The 18,842-nt window shown below is 45.0% G+C and overlaps 1 protein-coding gene across 2 annotated transcripts in view; it reads left to right on the plus strand.

Annotated features, from left to right (window-relative positions):
- The first annotated feature begins 1,681 nt into the window (after positions 1-1,681).
- LOC307215744 (sodium channel protein type 2 subunit alpha) overlaps positions 1,682-18,842 on the plus strand; it is a 103,039-nt gene continuing 85,878 nt past the window's right edge. For both annotated transcript variants that reach the window (XM_079975397.1, XM_079975398.1), the window contains exon 1: positions 1,682-2,000. The gene's annotated coding sequence lies outside the window, so the exon portion shown is untranslated. The remainder of the gene's footprint in view (positions 2,001-18,842) is intronic.

The following is an 18,842-nucleotide window of genomic DNA, read 5'->3' on the forward strand; positions in this document are numbered from 1 at the left end:
AGAATCCGAGGGGAGTGTAGGAGAAGAGGACAGTGGACCGAGGGATTCCATGAGCCTCTCCAGTGAATCGGAAGATTCACAGAAGGGGACGCCGGTGGCCAGGGCAAGGGGGGTCCCAAGGGGGACACCCCAGAAGCAAGGGGCCAGCGGGGACTCCCAGAGCAGCAGTTGGAAATCAGGACCAGCTTCCCCACCAGAGCATAGTGGGGGGGAAGAGTCACAGGTATCGGGAGTAGCGTCTCCCCCAGCAGGGAGAGGAGAGGAGTCAGGGCGGACCACGCCTCCATCGGAGAGTCAGACAACGGAGGGGAGGTCAGATCCGGCCAGTATCTCGGAAGAGGGAAGCAGTGACAGAAGTAGTGTAACGGTCAGGAGGAAGGTCACTGGGTTGGCGCGAGAGGCAAGTTCAAATGTACAGGAGCGTGGGACAGCAGAGAATGAGGATTGGGAACCGGGTCCTAAAGCCCGCCGGAGGGAGGGGGAGGAGCTAAGTGACTCAGCGTCAGAGGAGTCCAGAAAGGGGAATGCCCCAGCGGGCAGGAGGACCCAGAGGAGAAGAGAGCAGCGGAAAAGGTGGAGCAGGGCTAGGATCTTAAACTGGTGTCAGAGGGGAGGAGATTCAGACGGGACTTCGCCGATCTAGGGTTTAAGATGTAGGGCTGCGCGCTGCGGCTTTGAAATGGAAATTGAACTTCAATAAAGACTTTTGTACATTACGACAGCCTAGCATTGGTCCTCTGTGAGCTGGGACCTAGAGGCAGCTCTGACAGTATGTAACCTGAAGCGTATGTAACCAGAGGTACCACTGTACTTTTAATGTATGAAGCCTGAGTAATAGTTTCACAGTGAGGGATGTTCTCAGCTTCTCTTTTGCAATTGTAGAACCCACCTATCTGGCAACTCCTCAATGGCCAAAAGGATTTCGGAAGTGGTGTAGACTCTTCCAAGTTCTGATGGTTTATTATAGCAAGGAACATCCCAATAGTACTGACCATGCAACCCTAGACACGGCTACTCAGAAGTGAGTTGTATTTAGTAACCCTGAGTTTCTGTTCTTGATGTTCTGCAATGACTTTTACTGTCCCCACCCCACCCCTAGCTTGATTTGGCTTCCTTGCAAAAGATTGTGTAGAAAGGGCACACAGAGTGACATCCACAATAGTTGCCTGTGGAACTCCCCTGCACTGGAGACTCCCCAAAGACTGAACACCATCCTGGAAGTTATGTAAATATATTCTGATCTGGAGAGGATTATAGCAAGGTATCTCTCTATACAGTGAATATCAGGAAAGAGTTTTGGTAAAAGGAGGCAAGACAAACTCCTTGCCTTCTTTGTCTTCCAGACCTGACTGTTCCACACAGCAGGTTAAAAACTTTAAAATACAATTAATCCTACATGTGGCTGTATGTGACATCATCCCAGCTTCTCCAAATGGGGTCAAATCACTTTTATAGCTCATCTCCCATTTGAAATGCTGTAATCAGATGAAATGTTTGCCGTTTCCTTCTTTTAAGACCAGCATATTTTTAGCCCGTAGAATGATTATATGTGACTAAACAATGCAGTTCCTGCCACAGGGGTGTAAAAACAAGGCGGCAGAAAAGCATTCGTTCTTTTTTGCCAGTAGATGGGGCTATCCCTTAATTTGCTGCCTCATTTTATTTCATTATTTATATATAAATCTCTCTCCCTCTCCCCCCACTTGCTTCTTTCTTTTTTTCTTTTTTTATCCCTCACCAGCATTTTTTTCCCCCTTACGGATGTTGGGGAACACGGAGTGATTCTCAAAGGAAGACGCCAGGGCAGAAGATTACTGCAAAAAGGTTTCCTTTTTGGTTTTAGGGTTGGATCGGTTTGTCAATGAGACAAGTGTAAAAATGGGAGACTTTGGAAAGCTACTATCCTGAGGAACCTGAACAGCTGAAGCAGGAAAACCCATATATGAAGATCTATGGATAATGGCATTGCTTGTCCTGTAATTCATCATTCTTCTTTCCAGGTAAGACGATGGACTTAAAAGAGAATATTTCCTCTGCTGGCTTTGTAGCAGTCGTACTATCAGGCCAGCTTATTGATTGTTCCTCTCTCCTGCTGGCGCACCTAGCTGGCAATTAATTTTAGATGCATGCAGAACACAAACGGCATCATTTTGGGAAGGTTTTGTTCCATTTTGAATGGAAAGCCATTTAACATCTTGCCCATCGTGTGTTTCTGTTTTCCTCATTAAAATCTGCATGTTCTGGAACGCACGGGAGAGATTTCCCCCTTGCAAACCTGTGGTCATAAGCTGTGGTTGCTGGTCCTCCGGTCAGCTACAAGTGTTAACGTTGCTTTTGTCCATCTCCCTCCCCCCACCATGCTTTGGTGGGTTTATTTGATGCTCACAGACAAAAAAATGAAAAAATGGTGAGAAAACAATGGGGCAGATCAAGAAAACGAGGGGAGAGGGGGCTCATCAGAGTGTGGCGGGGACGTGCTGTTCTTCTGGAACATCTTCAGCACGGCAGAATGCTGCTTTTGTAATATTAATTTGTTCTCTTGCCTCGGCGTGGGATATTGTATTGGCTGTACTGTTTCATCCCAGTGAAACAGTCTTTTTACATAGGAGACATTGTGAAAAAGAAGAGGAGGAGGAGGAGGGAGGGAGGGAGGACACATATCAAGTATCTCAACAGTGTAGCAGGTTCTGCAAGACACACCTAATGGCTAAACCTTTCGACATGCTTGCGATTAACCTTCCTTGAAACAGGCTGAACTCCATCTTTTGACAGGTACTGATATCTCCCCTGCCCCACCCTGAATTATGTATATTATTCAGATTGTTCAGACCTGTGGGCTTCTCAGAAGGCAAATGCCACTCCCTGACTTATCCATTCTCCCCCATTTTCCCCCATTTTGATTTGAAAGCAATACATTGGGGGCTTTGTGGGTGGGGAATCACAGGTAAAGCTTGATTTCACCCAGTAATGATTCAGAGAGAGAGACCAGCAATGTTATGTGCAAATCTGCCCAAGGAGAAAAAACCCTCGCTCTGTATCCTTCAGCAATAAGCAACGAAGTCAGTATTCCGGTGTCTGTGTCAGCGGCTGTCACAGCAACCGTGGTTTGCCAGTTTAATTACATGGGAAGCAGGATCAGCCTTGGCCTCCAAGAGATCCTTTGGCGCATATGCATTTTAATGAGATTTCCACTGTGGCTGCTTCTTCTTCTTTTTCCTTTGGGCGGAGGCAGGAAGGGAGGTGGGCTCTTTGCATGTTGATGCGCTCGGTTGATTCCGGAGCCGAGCACTGATTTGGAGGGTGCTGTGTGCAGCACTGTCATGGCTAGAGGGTAAATGCAGCTGTCTTCATGAGATGGTAAAGGATCCGCCCTTGTTGGGCAGGAAGTAGGGAGGAGGCACAAGTGTTGTTCCTGGCTGATGCTCCTGGGATGGGTTTTGTATACGAGAGGTGTTGAATGCCAAGCTGAGCATGATGCATCATCACCATCCCTGTTACCTCTGACCTTTTGTGCTTTCAGCAATGCATTTATTATTAAGCGCAGGTACGAATCTAAGACTCCGATTTCCAGTCAATGGAGTCGTTCATAAATAGGGTATGCGTGTATCTAAAGCTGCACAGCAGAATCTGAGGGAACACAAGATGGGAACATAGATAGAGGAAGATCAAAGTGTTAGTGGGGAAAGCAGGAACTGTGTTTTTTCGGCTGGACAGAGATCTAACTAGCAATTAATTCCAAGACAGGCAGCCATGTCTGTATTTGGCATTATAACGGCAACAGCAATCTTGAGGCACCTTAGAAATGAACAGATTTATTGGGGCTTTTGTGGGAAAGAAACCATTTCAAATCACACAACAGACACCTGTGATTCTGCTTCTTCAGATGTTTTGGTCACAGGGCCCAACTAACTATATTTGCTACACCTCTTTTGGCATCACTCTTCAACAGGGTTGCCAACTGACAGCAAAGCAGACCTTGCTTGTGCCTGCATCTTTAACAAACAAGCCTTGCATAAACCATGAGGTAAATACCGTACTTTTCTGTGTATAAGACTAGGTTTTTTCCTTTAAAAAATATGCTAAAAAGTGTGGGTCGTTTTATACATGGAGCCATCTCCCCCCATGTTCTTAAATTTGAGTGTCCCCCCCTCAAAAGGGGGCATCTTATACATGTGGGCATCTTATACACAGAAAAATACGGTATTCTCATGTGAGGGAACGAAAGCTTAACTACCACCTGTTAGTAGATGCATAGGAGCAGGGGCCACCCCAAAAGCAGGTAAAATGAGGGCTTTTTTGAGCCAGAACTCACTGGAACTCCATTCCGGCACCTCTCAGGTAGGTGCAATTGCCATTCTAAGAGGTGTTCATGGTGAGTTCCAGCACCTCTTTTTTTCTAGAAAACAGCACTGGGTAAAACTACACTTCATTTAGATTTGCTATGTTCCAAATGAATATGATTGGCAGAGTATTTTCCTCTAGTTACTTGGTAGTACCTCCATGGTTCTCTGCTACTGAAGTACTAGGCCTCATTTTACCCACTGGAATTAATAAAATTTAGATGCAACTGACTTTCTTATGATCAAGGATTGTGAATGAAAGTGGGGGCTGTTGGCACAATCTCTCCTGGGCACGTCCTCCCCCTTTGTGAAACCCATTTGGCTCCCTGGTATAGTTCTGTGCTTAGGGCAAGGAAACAAGCTGGGTGAAGGAAAACTCAGACGTGGGTGAAGGAAAACTCCAGCCAAATGCAACCGAACACTGGCGAGGCTCATCAGAGAGCCTAGCCAGTAGCAGTGAAGGCAGCATACTTTGCTGCCTCCGCTGCCTCCTCATTGCGCTGTCCAGAAGAGTTTCCCCACATACTGCAAGTCATTTTACAGTCTGGCCCAAAGGAGGTGACGGAATTGATGGTAGCTCACTGTGACTTGCTTAGGATAAGTGAGGATAAAATCACTTGCATCCGCTGAGACCTTGACTCCACTGTTACAGCCGATGAAGCTCAAGGCTGTGGACTGGCCCTCCACCCATTTTTGTGCTTGCTTCATGGCCCTCAAGTTTATGGGTATACCATGGGTTCTGCTCAACCACCCGAGTTCTCCCTGTATTACAGAGAGGAACCAGAACTTCAAAAGGAATGCCATCTACACCAGCTGGAAAATTCGCCAGAGCCCTCAGGAATCCACCAGTTTCTGCATACAGATCATTTCAATAGGTTTCCCACTCCTTCAAAGGAGTAAAGCCACTGACAGCCTAAACCTCAACAGGAAGTGATCACAACCATCCTCCTGCACAACTTCAACTCAGCTCAGGCACCAGTTAATTCCTGGCTGAATTGGAATTGCATATTAAAGAGGTTTGTTTTTCCAGAACATCCACTCTGACTTTACCTACCCCTATTTCAAAACATTAGAAGTGCCGCTTTGTAAATTGACAGGGTACTCCTATGCAGGTTTATTCAGAGGTAGGTTCCCCATTGTGTTCAGTAGGGCTTGCTCCCAGGTAAACTATTCACAGAACGGCAGCCCCAGTCTGGTGTTTGGCAAAAGATGCCTTAACATGGTTCCATTTAAAATATCTAAAATCCAATGCTTCCATTTTAAATGCCAATTTAATATTGCACAGGGGGGAAATAGAATGTCTCGGAAGGGAGAGGGTGCTGAGCCAGCTGCAGACATGAAGCTAGCCTGGTAGGCTGTAGGAAGGTTTAGTTGCAGGAGGTGATCATGCTGCCATATGCACGCAAGTATTCCCTGGGGAGGAATAATCCAGCTGGCATGTGCTATTGAGCAGCACAATATGCGCTAGCAGACTTGAATCATGTTGGCCACAGCATTTTCCTCAGGCTAAAGAGCAAGGTCCACTGCAAGCTGCATTTCTCTTATTGCAAATGTGTTCCATAAAGCGTTGTTCTTTCTCTTACGATCAGAGGTTTTAAAGTTATTGGAATCTTTTACGGTGGAACTCAAAGCTGACCCATGATCCTGATGTATGCTGGGTCCACTTCATAGCCCAGTTCTACTTAGATGGGCAGGATGCGGAAGGCATGCCGCCACACACATGAAACCCAACAAAGAGCAAGACCAGGCAGACCAAATCAGTAGTTACACCAGAGTTCACCCCAGTGTAGCTAACTGCTTTCCTGTGCTCCTTCAGCAGCAATATCAACACCACAGTAGCCATGAAAGGGGCTCCTTTGCAAACACTCCCAAGTGAATGCGCACAAGGGATTGATTTGTGCATGTGTGCTGAAAAAGTGTGTGTGCCCCTCTAAAGTACCTCAAACATTACCAGAGAAAGGAGGAGAGAGGAGGCTGCAGCAAGAGTGATGCAGATGCTTGAAGCCTCCATTTCCTGCACAGGGAAGGGATGGTTTGTACATGTCCCAGCATCCTCCACCCAGCAGAAATTGACTAAAGAGTACCCTTTGTGGGAGATGCCATCCCAGAGTCCCTTCGCTCTGCACGGGAAGGATGCTTCAAACACCCATGCCCCCGGCCCTTCCATTTCTCCCCTCCCAAGTGTGGTTTGTGAGCCCTTGTTTATGTTCTGGAAGGGCACCGATAATTACACACAGGTTCCCAACACATGCATTTGCAATGCAACAAATGCATTTGTGACATGTGACAACCTACATGCACATTTCATCATTCTTCACCCACATACTTCTTCTAGGTAGCGGGGGAATGCATTACATTTAGATTTTCTTAAGTAGGACCCTCTAGTCCAATGGTCTGGTATGAACTTGTGAAAGAAACATATGCCCTTGCAGAAAGGCAGCTGCTCTGACTTCATGCAGTGTGATTAATATAAGGACAGAAGAGGACGGTCTTTAACCCCCAAACTTTGTCAATTCCATTGATTTTCAGCTGGCCTATGGTTGCAACTGCTTTCACTATTTGTAATTTTTTTCTTGCTCTCTTTCCGCGTGCCTCTTGGCTACTTTGAATTTATATGCTGGCTGGGTGGGGAATGCTCCTATTCCTGCACTTTTCTTATTGCAGTTGGTGAAATAAGATAATTCTGAGCTTGGCTGTGAAGTGCTTATCTTGAGACAAAAAACTGTTTTCACACAGCCAAAGTTGGCTTGGGGTTGGCCTGATGTGCTGCTGTCCATGCTGTGTGTATTCAGAAAACATGCAAGAAAACAGGGCTATTTGGCAACAGAGTAGTGAATGTGTGATAGTGATGGCTTCAAGTTTCTGCAGACCCATCACTCACACCAATTTACTGCTATCTTCCTGCATGATTGCCTCATAAAACTGGCATTTTGTCACACATTGCCCAGTAATCAAAGTATCCATAATGTTTGCTGGTTTCAGACAAGCTGCCAAGTGCTGTTTGACACAATCCAATGGGTGTTTACTCAAATGGCAACCCTGTCATGTTCAGTGGAGCTTAGTCCCAGAAAGCATGTGTGGGAGAATTGGGGAACCTATGGCCCTCCAGATATTGCTAGATTACAGACCCCATCACCCATATGGTCAACCACACACTGGATGGAGCTGATCAGATTTCAGATCCAACAACATTTGAACTCAACCACAGCTTCCTCACTCCTGATGTCCCAGAAAGCAACCTTTGTTGTTGTTGTTTAGTCGTGTCCGACTCTTCATGACCCCATGGACCAGAGCACGCCAGGCACTTCTGTCTTCCACGGCCTCCCGCAGTTTGGTCAAACTCATGGTGGTAGCTTCGAGAACACTGTCCAACCATCTCATCCTCTGTCATCCCCTTCTCCTTGTGCCCTCCATCTTTCCCAACATCAGGGTCTTTTCCAGGGAGTCTTCTCTTCTCATGAGGTGGCCAAAGTATTAGAGCCTCAGCTTCAGAATCTGTCCTTCCAGTGAGCACTCAGGGCTGATTTCCTTCGGAATGGATAGGTTTGATCTTCTTGCAGTCCATGGGACTCTCAAGAGTCTCCTCCAGCACCATAATTCAAAATCATCAATTCTTTGGCAATCAGCCTTCTTTATGGTCCAGTTCTCACTTCCATACATCACTACTGGGAAAACCATAGCTTTAACTATACAGACCTTTGTTGGCAAGGTGATGTCTCTGCTTTTTAAGATGCTGTCTAGGTTTGTCATTGCAAGCTTAACCATCATTAATTTAGCCAAAGTAGCATTTCCAAGTTATCTTAAGCACATGTTTAAAATCACACCCTTTTGTTCTGAAATGGGTAAGAATTGTACTGGACTGGACCAGATTTTGCCAGGGTGCAACAAAACAAAACACCTGGCGCAAAATAAACAATTCTTTTCCCAAAGTGTTCCTGGTGCAAGAACTGCCAGTTAAGTAGATATTGGTGAGCAAAACTATTACTTGGCTATTTTATTATGCAGTAGAGGCTTCTTGTGGCAGAAGGAGACAAAGGGAGAAGGTGTTTTTGCAAATTCCATCTTTGATCCCCACTGTCCTGAAGGGCACCCCAATGTTTCAAAGCAGATTATCAAGAGGATGAAGTGGGAACAGAGAATCAGCAGATATCTCTTCTGTCCCCCACCCAACTTTCACCAGCATTCCTGCTTACACAAACTCAGGACAGAAGTAAATTATTATCCTTTTCTGATCAAAAATGTGTTTCCATCATTTTGCTGGCAAGTACTGTATATATATATAAAAGAAGCAGTAAGCAGACCCTTGAGGGGAGGGGAAGGGAGGAGCGGAGAGGGGAGGGGAGGAGAGGGGAGGAAAAGGGTAGCAGAGGGAGATCAATATGATCAACTACCGGAACACAGAGTTCTTAGCAGGGCTTTATATTTGGTTGCTGGGTGTCCAGACTGATCGTCCCTTGCGGGTGTTCTTGCTGGGATGGAAGTGACGATCAGAAGGTGTTCTTTCTTGCCCTTAAAAAAAACCAAAACCTATACTTAGAATGCAATATTTTTTAAAAAAAAAACAAGGACCCAGACTGACTAAAAGGAAGAAAAGTAATAGGCTAGCAATACCTGCTGCTCTCAAGACAATGATAGCCGACGTATTCTCCTTTTGGTCTATGCCAAAAGGTTTTATTGACCAGAGTTGTTTGCATCCTACCCCTTGCAGAGAGGCATGCCAGTTCTGAGTTTAATGGGCAAATGTAGCATTTCTCAGCACTAACAGGGTGCCCCCAGACTCAATATTTTGCAGGAGGGATTCAAGCGCATACTGAAGTAGATTAAAGTGCCCGTAGTGCAACAGATACATTTAAAAACAACTTGAAAAGTGTGGAATGAACAAATGATTAATGGGAAGACATCTAAACATCCTGAAAGCAAATCAGGACGAATGCAGGATGAAGGTTCATAGATATATAACCGCCAACCCCAATCAAATCAGAGCAAAAAGACAGGGCCCCTCCAGGCTGGTGTATCTTTGCAGGTGTCTTCTGCAATGTGTCATGGACACGACAATGGTGTGTTACTGGTGGATTTATATTGTGCTGTCCACACACCATTCTGCTTTATTAGCTATTCTGTGATGCATCCCTACTAAAGGTAAAGGTAAAGGTACCCCTGCCCGTACGGGCCAGTCTTGACAGACTCTGGGGTTGTGCGCCCATCTCACTTAAGAGGCCAGGGGCCAGCGCTGTCCGGAGACACTTCCGGGTCACGTGGCCAGCGTGACATCGCTGCTCTGGCGAGCCAGAGCCGCACACGGAAACGCCATTTACCTTCCCGCTGGTAAGCGGTCCCTATTTATCTACTTGCACCCGGAGGTGCTTTCGAACTGCTAGGTTGGCAGGCGCTGGGACCGAGCAGCGGGAGCGCACCCCGCCGCAGGGATTCGAACCGCCGACCTTTCAATCGGCAAGTCCTAGGCGCTGAGGCTTTAACCCACAGCGCCACCTGCGTCCCCTACTACCATCCCTACTACCATCTCCCTATTGTCGCCCGGCAGCGAACTCTTGTGCTATAGCATAACAAAAGTGGGACCAACACCCCATCTCGGAACATTTGTGGTATAAAAAGTTACAGGATTTCAGCAGGGACGTGCATTAATTGGAAACGAAGCAGTGGGCAGGATACAGCTAATGAGTCCTATCACCGGAAGAACTGCACAAGGACGTCCACATGCTCAATGGGGCTTTCCCCTCTCTCCTCTCTGAAATTGGCTAGAAGAGGTTGAGCAAACCAATGGAACAGGATGCAGGGGGTTGGGGGGTGAGGAATCATTCCATCTTGAAAGCCAAAAGCCAAAACAATCACTTTAGCGCTGCACCGAATTCCTTCCAGTATGCCCACACCCCAATTTTTTGCAGGTGCCAACCGTACTGAAAAGTGGTATCATGTATCACTGCCCCAATACTTTCATGAGCATATGTCATCATGAATGCATGGTAAAAAGGTCACCTGGATGGGAGCCAGAGTCTAACCCCCCATGTTAGCTTTGTTCAAGCGAATCAGGATGAATGCTGAATAAACTGGCCCTCCAGAGGAACCCTAAATTATTCTCCTCTAGCTACAATAGAGATTGATTTTTTTGTGCTGCAGAATAAGATGCTATGGGAACATTCCTACAAGTATGGAATTACTTTTACCAACATAGTATTCCTGTTACAAGAATTATTGCATACAGTGCACTCTGGGATGGAAGCTGGCAGTCACAGAAAGGACATTTGTCTGTGACCCCTATGCCTCAAGGAATCCTTGACAGCAGAAGCCAGTTTTGTGGGGGATTTGAAATGAGAAGAAATGCTGACTATGCAATACTCGGGCAGGAGCAATCCATTTATCTTTGTTTCACAGTCAAGGAAACACATAATGGCTGATCTTGCATCCTTGCAAATACTACAGCCAGCTGTTACTCAGTTCTGCCTCCATCTTTAGAGAAAAGACACAGGTTCTTTTGGTAGACAAAGAAGAGGAATGAATACAAACTAGGCAGTCCTTATAGAAACAGAGATTACTTTTAGGTGGTGCACTAATAAAGGTAAAGGACCCCTGACAGTTAAGACCAGTCGCAACGACTCTGGGGTTGCAGCACTCATCTCGCTTTACAGACTGAGGGAGCCGGCGTTTTGTCCGCTCCGCAGACTGTTTTTATGGGTCATATGGCCAGCATGACTATGCCGCTTCAGGCGCAATGGAACACCAAAGCCAGAGCAGCGCACGGAAACACCATTCACCTTCCCGCTGGAGCGGTACCTATGTATCTACTTGCACTTTTCGACGTGCTTTCAAACTGCTAGTTTGGCAGGAGCTGGGACCGAGCAATGGGAGCTCACCCCGTTGTGGGGATTTGAATTGCCGACCTTCCAATCGGCAAGCCCAAGAGGCTCAGTAGTTTAGAGCACAGCACCACCCGCCAAAACGAGGAAAGTAGGTTGGAGGGAATGATCACTAAGAAAAAGAATAAATTCCCATCTTCAGGTAGTAGAACATGCTCCTTTTCGAGCTTAAATCTGGTATCTCCCAAGTCACAAAGTAAAAGGCAGCCATTTTGGCCCACCAGAAAAATCCCAAAAGTTTTATTAGGACAATAGCTATGCAAGGCAATCTAAAACGTTGCAAAATAGTGTGAAGGTTTCAAGTCGCCCAGAATTCATCAACCATCGCTAACCTGGTGCCTTCCAGCTATTGTGGGCTATAATTCCCATCAGCCAAAACAGGAGGGCACCAGGCTGACAAAGTCTGGGATAAATGGGAATAAATGTGGGGCGGGGGGGGGGAGAGGCTGCTGAAAATGAGGACTTCCATAGCTCAATTGGTATAGCATGAAACTCTTATTTTCAGGGTTGTGGGTTTGAGCCCCACGTTGAGCAAAAAAAACTCCTGCTTTGCAGGGGGTTGAGCTTGATGATCCACTGGATCCCTTCCAACTCTGTAGTTCTATGACGCTATGAGTTCCATTAGTCAGGCAGCAACAGAGCTACCAATCTGATGGGTGTTTAGGTCTAGTGATTAAAAGTTACACAAATTAACATATAGTTCCTTCCCCTTCAAAAAATACCCATAGAGGCAAGTGGAAGGAAGCACATACAGTTCCACCAACAGGCACATATCACCTTTGCAGCTTTGGGTTCTTTTTTGTTTTTTTGGTCTCCCAGGTACCAGATCAATTTATTCTGACCCTCCTCAACCTGGTGAACTCTCTCACATTGCTGGTGAGCCAGTGTGGTGTAGTGGTTAAGAGTGGTAGACTTGTAATCTGGTGAACCGGGTTCGCTTCCCCGCTCCTCCACATGCAGCTGCTGAGTGACCTTGGGCTAGTCACACTTCTTTGAAGTCTCTCAGCCCCACTCGCCTTACAGGGTGTCTGTTGTGGGGGAGGAAGGGAAAAGAGATTGTGAGCTGCTTTGAGACTCTCTCGGGTAGTGATAAAGCGGGATATCAAATCCAAACTCCCCTTCTTCTTCCAACTCTCATCAACCTTAGTCAGTGTGGTGAACTGTCAAGGGCAATGGGAGCTGTTGTCCAAACCATCTGGAAGGCATCGAGTTGGGGAAGGCCAATTCAAACCATTGTCACCAATGATCAGGCTACTGCAATTTTGTAGCCCAAGACTGCTGGGGTGGTGGAGGCAATGGTTGCATACACAAATATATACATGATTAAGGGTGCCATCCTATGCAGCTACTTGGCAGTAAGCCCTGTTGTACTTTGTGGGGCTTGCTTGCCTCCAAGGAAACACAGGTGGAATTGGTTTGCATGCTACTCTGGCTGGCATAAATATGAATGATATATCACAATACAACAGTTGCAGTGTAACCGCAGTCTTTAATGCTCCCCTTCCCCCGAGTGTTTTCCAACTTAATAATAAAAAGCATTCCAAGGGCATCACAACTTTTGTGATTGTAATACGTACTTGTACTTCTACCAATTGTCCTTTATGTGAATTATCTGGTCCCCAATGACCTGAGACAATGCGTTGGCTCTGTAATTGAGCCAAGGGCAGACCAGTACCATTACAGTGTACGGCTGTGAAATGAGGGATGAATATGCTGATATGCTTTGTGATATAAAGATATTGATCTTTAGCATTATGCCAGGGAAGTGGGCCACAAAATATCTTTCCACTCAGAAGTAGACCAGAACTCCCTGGGCAGTGGGCCTGGTTTGTGTTTCTAATCTTTGATCTCTGCAGTAATTAAGAAGTGTAGCAAATTTTAGAAGTAGATGATCATACATTCCTACCCATTTGGAGTTAGAATGAAGAGAGCAGAATCTATGCAATATAAAAACACAAGAGCCCTGCTGAATCAAACCCAAGGCCTATCTAATCGAGCATCCTGTTCTCACAGCAGGAAGTCAGGTGCCTGTGGGAATCCCAAAAGCAAGACATGGGCATGACAGCACTCTTCCCACTTGTGATTCACAGCAACTAACATTCAGGGACATACTGCCACCAACAGCTAAGTTAACTCATAGATAGCATTATCTTCCACAAAATGCAAAAAAAAAAAAAAAAAATCAATGGTGAGAGTGGATTAGAGGAATTAAAGCTGAGAATTCTAGGGTATAGAATTATGTGTGAAGGTTTATATTTAGATGCTAAAGATTGACACTGGCTTCTGGAATGCCAACAGGTATCACTAGAGATTTTTCTTCCAGCCGGAACTTTCCAGAATTCAGTTCCGGCACCTCTCAGGTGGGCCCCAAAGGTCCCAACAGTGCAGACAATGGCAAGTTGTTCAGGATGTGGTGTACCTTAATACTGGAGGAGTAAAGAACCCCACTCTGAGCATTGCTGAAAGCAGAACCATTCTTAAATGCAGTCCTCCTGCCACCATGTCAAGTCTGCAATAATGCAAACATTTACCTTCAGATTAAACCCCATCAAACATAATGGAACTGACTTTTGAGTTTTGGACAAGGCTGCAAGATGTATTAATATATTTAAACTTCACATAGCTTTTTTGGTGGGGGGGGAGTACTAAATCTGAAGTTGTCAGCAATTTGTTCCCTTGGCTTGTATTACTACAGCTTTGATTCTGAACACCTGTCTACATTTTTTAAGGTCTCAGTGTTCCACCTAATGACAAGAGTTTCACCCTCCATGTGCCATCTCATTTTCCTAAGAGAATCAGAATGCCTTACCAGATAGCTCAGTTGGTTGGAGCATGGTGCTGATAACACCAACGTTGCAGGTTCGATCCCTGTATGTAGCAGATGATCCTCAGGGTCCCTTCCAACTCTACAGTTCTAAGATTCTCCCCTCCGCCACCCCTCACTTTAGTCACATTAAATTGCCCTGTGTACTTTTTCCCCCTGTCCCAAAGGACAGCTGAGGTCTTCAGGGTTTTCATCTTCATGAATTCCTGATTAATCCATTTATCTTATGAAATTCAAGTCATTCAAAGCAACAGGGATGATACAAGGAAGCCCAGCCAGCTGTTTCAAACATTTTAAAAGCAGTGTTTTTTAAAATTGAATTGTGGGCCAATTAGCCAGTCAATTTTCCTTTAGATAAAAGATGACAAACACAATAAAGACCTGCTTAATGTTTCCTAATAGTATTTTGTATTGCCTGAGCTTTTCATTACGCAGTCCAACAAATTTCCCAGGCAGGACTGTAGGGATGGTAAAGGAAACGTTCCTTCCCACAGAAAACTCAAAAGGCCTGATAGTTTTTAGAAGTTACTTCTGCCAAAAGAATGTGAGAAGGGCTGTTTGTAAATTCAAGCACCCCTGCTCAAATTCCTGTCAGCAGAATTGAGGCAAGCAGATGTTGCTCCTTCAGCTACATACCTGGTCCTCAAAGAAGCATAACATACACTTTGGGGGCTAGAGATGGCGGTCCTCTCCTTCTCCCAAATATCTGTAAAGTGAAGATGTTCTAGTGGGAAGATGGGCAACGAATTACAACCCCCATGATCCCTGGTGGAAGATGTAAGTGACCATTTTATAAACAGCTAGGAGAAGGGGCAGAGGCTTTCCATCCTGTCTTCTAAGGTAACTTATTTGCTGATCAGAAGTAGGAACTAAATCCACAGAAAACTAGCCTGAAGATCAGCCAGAGAGGATCAAAAGGTATCAGAGGAATATGTCCCAAATAGCTGGTCGCCAATACCACTGTGACAGATGAATTTTGCACCAGTGGTCGTTTCCAAACATTGTCAGCTGCAACAGTCTACTTTCTTTTGGAAGAGGGTGGGGGTTCAGGGATTTCACCTACATGCCCCACTTACACTGTTGAAGTGGAAGCTATTAAAGAAGCATATTTGGTTCAGGTTTGTTCTCTCCTTGCCTTTGTAGCTGACTTGCACAGTTTCTGACCTGCCAGGCTGAATGAAGCCCACCAGGCATGTATTTTGGCCTGCCAATTTCTCAACATCCACCTGTGTTTGGAGTAGGTGGGCTATTATATATGGATTTTAAGCTGTGTTTGGTTTGGGAGAACATAGTCACGGACTCCCAAACTTAGGTCTCCAGCTACAGTTCCTATCATCCCTTGTCACTGGTCCTGCTAGCTAGGGATGATGGGAGTTATAGTCCAAAAAGAGCTAGAGACCCAAGTTCGGGAGACCTTGGCATAGATTATGCAGATCTGTTCTGTGCTGATGTATGAACTAGTTCTGAAACCTTAGTATTTCTCTCCCCCCACCCCCTCTTCTGCCTGATTGGACTCTCATGTGTTCTTGCCCATCCACATAGCAAACTGAAGGCAACAATGGATTGAATGTGGGCCATTGCGGTGCACATGAGAGGAGTAGGTCACACTATCCAAACTGCAAAGCTGTCACCCAATGTCCCTTTCTTTTAGTGGACAGACGTCGTTTTGCAGGACAAGAAGCTAGAACATCATATATCCATAGAACACAAGCTACTTCAGAAAACAAATTTCAGCTGTACAGAACAGACATCTCAGCTCCATTGTGGTTTTTTTAAAAAAATATTGATCAGCCTATTTGCTCCTGAGAGACTGGAAAGAGGTGCAAGAACAAGGCATAATGAATTAGGCATCCAACAGGGAGCCATTTTTAGAGATGACACCAAAAAAACCAAACAAAAAAACCATGGTAAGGCTGAACAGAGCTTCTCACAGACCCTCCAAGTGTCCCTATTTTCCAGGGACGTCCCTGATTTGGAGAAGCTGTCCCAGTTTCTGATTTGATCCCATCATGTACCGCTTTCCCTTAAAGGTAAAGGTAAAGGGACCCCTGACCATTAGGTCCAGTCGTGGCCGACTCTGGTGTTGGGACGCTGATCTTGCTTTATTGGCCAAGGGAGCCGGTGTACAGCTTCCGGGTCATGTGGCCAGCATGACTAAGCCACTTCTGGCGAACCAGAGCAGCACACGGAAATGCCGTTTACCTTCCCGCCGGAGCGGTACCTATTTATCTACTTGCACTTTGACATGCTTTTGAACTGCTAGGTTGGCAGGAGCAGGAACCGAGCAACGGGAGCTCACCTTGTCGCAGGGATTCGAACCGCTGACCTTCTGATCGTCAAGTCCTAGGCTCTGTGGTTTAACCCACAGTGCTACCTGCTTCCCACAACCCACTTTCCTTTAGGATGTCCCTATTTTCATTGGAGAAATGGTGGAGGGCATAGATTTATCCAACCCCTGTGCTGTCTGAAGGCAATCCTGTATAGTCAAGGTGTTTTATATTTGTTTAATGTTTAATTATGCTTTTATATACGTTGGAAGCTTCCCAGAGTGCTGGGGCAACCCAATAAGATGTGCATTGGGGGGGGGTATAAATAGTAAAATTATCATTATGAAATGGGATGTCCCTATTTTCATCAGAGAAGTGTTGGAGGGTTGCAAATAGCGTATCACTGGCCAAGCTGTATAAATGACAAGTGAGTTTCTGTTAAATTTTTTTCATTTTAAAAACATCTTTAAATGTGGGCGTGATTATATCTATTTCCATATATTTCAAAAAGCTGTTGCTGGAGTTGGGCTTTGATGATTCAAAATGAACTTTCTTGTGAGTAAGACCAGCTGAGAGTGCCAGGTGAGTCAACCATATTAGGTTGGGCACATTTTATATATATTTTTTAAAAAATAGTATTTATTCAAATTTTAAAGATTACAAAGATAAAAAGTAAACAGACAAAAAAAGAAAAATATAAAAAGACAGAAAAAATACAAACAATTGACAAAAAACAACAACAGATCAAACCTTTACATAACTTTCTTTCCTTTGCTTATTTCCTTGACCTCCTCACACCTCCCTTTTTTGTATTCTAGTTCAATTAGATGTTTCAGCAAATCCTTTCCAGCTTTGTTTTTATCCTAACAATTTATCTTAATATACTGTAATTATTGTCTTTCACCAATTAAAAAATCAGTTTTAACCTAATCCTTTAGGTTGGGCACATTTTAATGGTACACTGGATTAATGTTGATTGATTCCTGGGAACCGTAGTAGGTTAAGGGTGCTTAGAATTGTAGCTCTGTGAGGGGAAAACTACAGTTCCCAGAATTCTCAGGGGAAGCCATGTGCTTTAAATGTGCATTTAAATGTATGGTGTGGAGATGGCATCGGTTTGCTACAGATATGATGATCTCCTGCCCAGTAATCATTATTAGGGAAAATATTTGAGAACCTCTGGGTAAAAAGATTACACTGGAGTGAGAATCTTTGTTGCAAGCAAGGATTCCAGAGCCAAAACATAGGGTAGCAGGGAAAGAGAGAGGCCAGACATTATGTTCTCATAACTTACAGCCTAGGAAACCAGTTGCTGATTTGGATCAGGGGCTGTATGTATTTTCTTCCCACTGTTCTGTAGTCTGTGGACACAAGTGGATCAAACCGTTTATGGTGCATCCAGGGCAGGTAAATAAAGCCAGGAAACATGCCTTCTAAAGCCTGATGTTTATCCATGAAGGAGCTGAGTTAATTCTATAGGCAGAATTTACTCCACAGCAGCTGGGACTGTGCAGCTGTAGGGAACTGTCACTAGCAGTTTGCTTCCCGAGGGAGAATTTTCATACAGTATCCATGAAAGTGTCATTTGCCCCTGAGTAGGATAATTGTGCTCTCCATATGTTTGTGGAGTTCCTAACTTTCAAGCAAATACCTCACATGAGATGTGAAGATGTGAAGGCCTCTGGTCTGAAGTTTTTTGGATTTCCGCCCCTCCACCCCTGACTTTGAAATAATTGGTATTAAATATTCGTTTCTCTTTTTTTCTCCCTCCATGGCAAAATTTTCAAGTGAGAATAGGCTTCATTTTGTTCCACACAAAGTATCTGACTGAAAGGGTGTGTGTGTGCGTGTGCGTAATTTTCTGTCATTCGGAATTGGAAGCACCAGCTTCACAGAGGAGCATTTTCATTATTTTTTTAAAAATGAAGTCAAACTATGTTAACTTCCCCAGGCTCCTATATATGTTTTCATGTTCAGTTATGCTCCATTCTGAGATCTGGCACTGAAGACTCTGGAAAAAGGAACATACATTATCTGAACTAAAAAATAAATAAAACCAGTCCTCTAACTCAAGGCATGGGGAAGCTGTGGCCCTCCAGATGTTGTTGACTACAACTTCCATTGGCCCTGACCATGGGCCTTTTGTTGGTAGCTGCCCAGAGTGGCTGGGATACAAGTAATAAATTATCATCATCACCATCATCTGATACTGAGTGTCAGTATTCTGCCCTGACTCCTCTGCCTCTGTTCTCCACTTCCTTCCCCAATGTACCATAACCTTCAAAATGGTTCTTACTGGCTTTGCAGCATGTTCACAACATGATGAATTCTAGATATGACAACTGTCTGTGATGAGGGGATTCCACATATGCCACATTGCCACTAGAACATTACCGTCCCATCCAAATAATTATCAGTCGTGCATGCCTATTTTCCAAAGTGCTTGCTCTCCCTGTAGAGAAATGCCTAGCTGAAGCAGTGTACCCAATGGCCTGGTTCACGTAGCATGCTCAGCCAAACCATTGCTTTGTTCTCAGTT

Source organism: Podarcis cretensis (assembly GCF_951804945.1).
Source record: "Podarcis cretensis genome assembly, chromosome: 1".
NCBI lineage: Eukaryota > Metazoa > Chordata > Lepidosauria > Squamata > Lacertidae > Podarcis > Podarcis cretensis.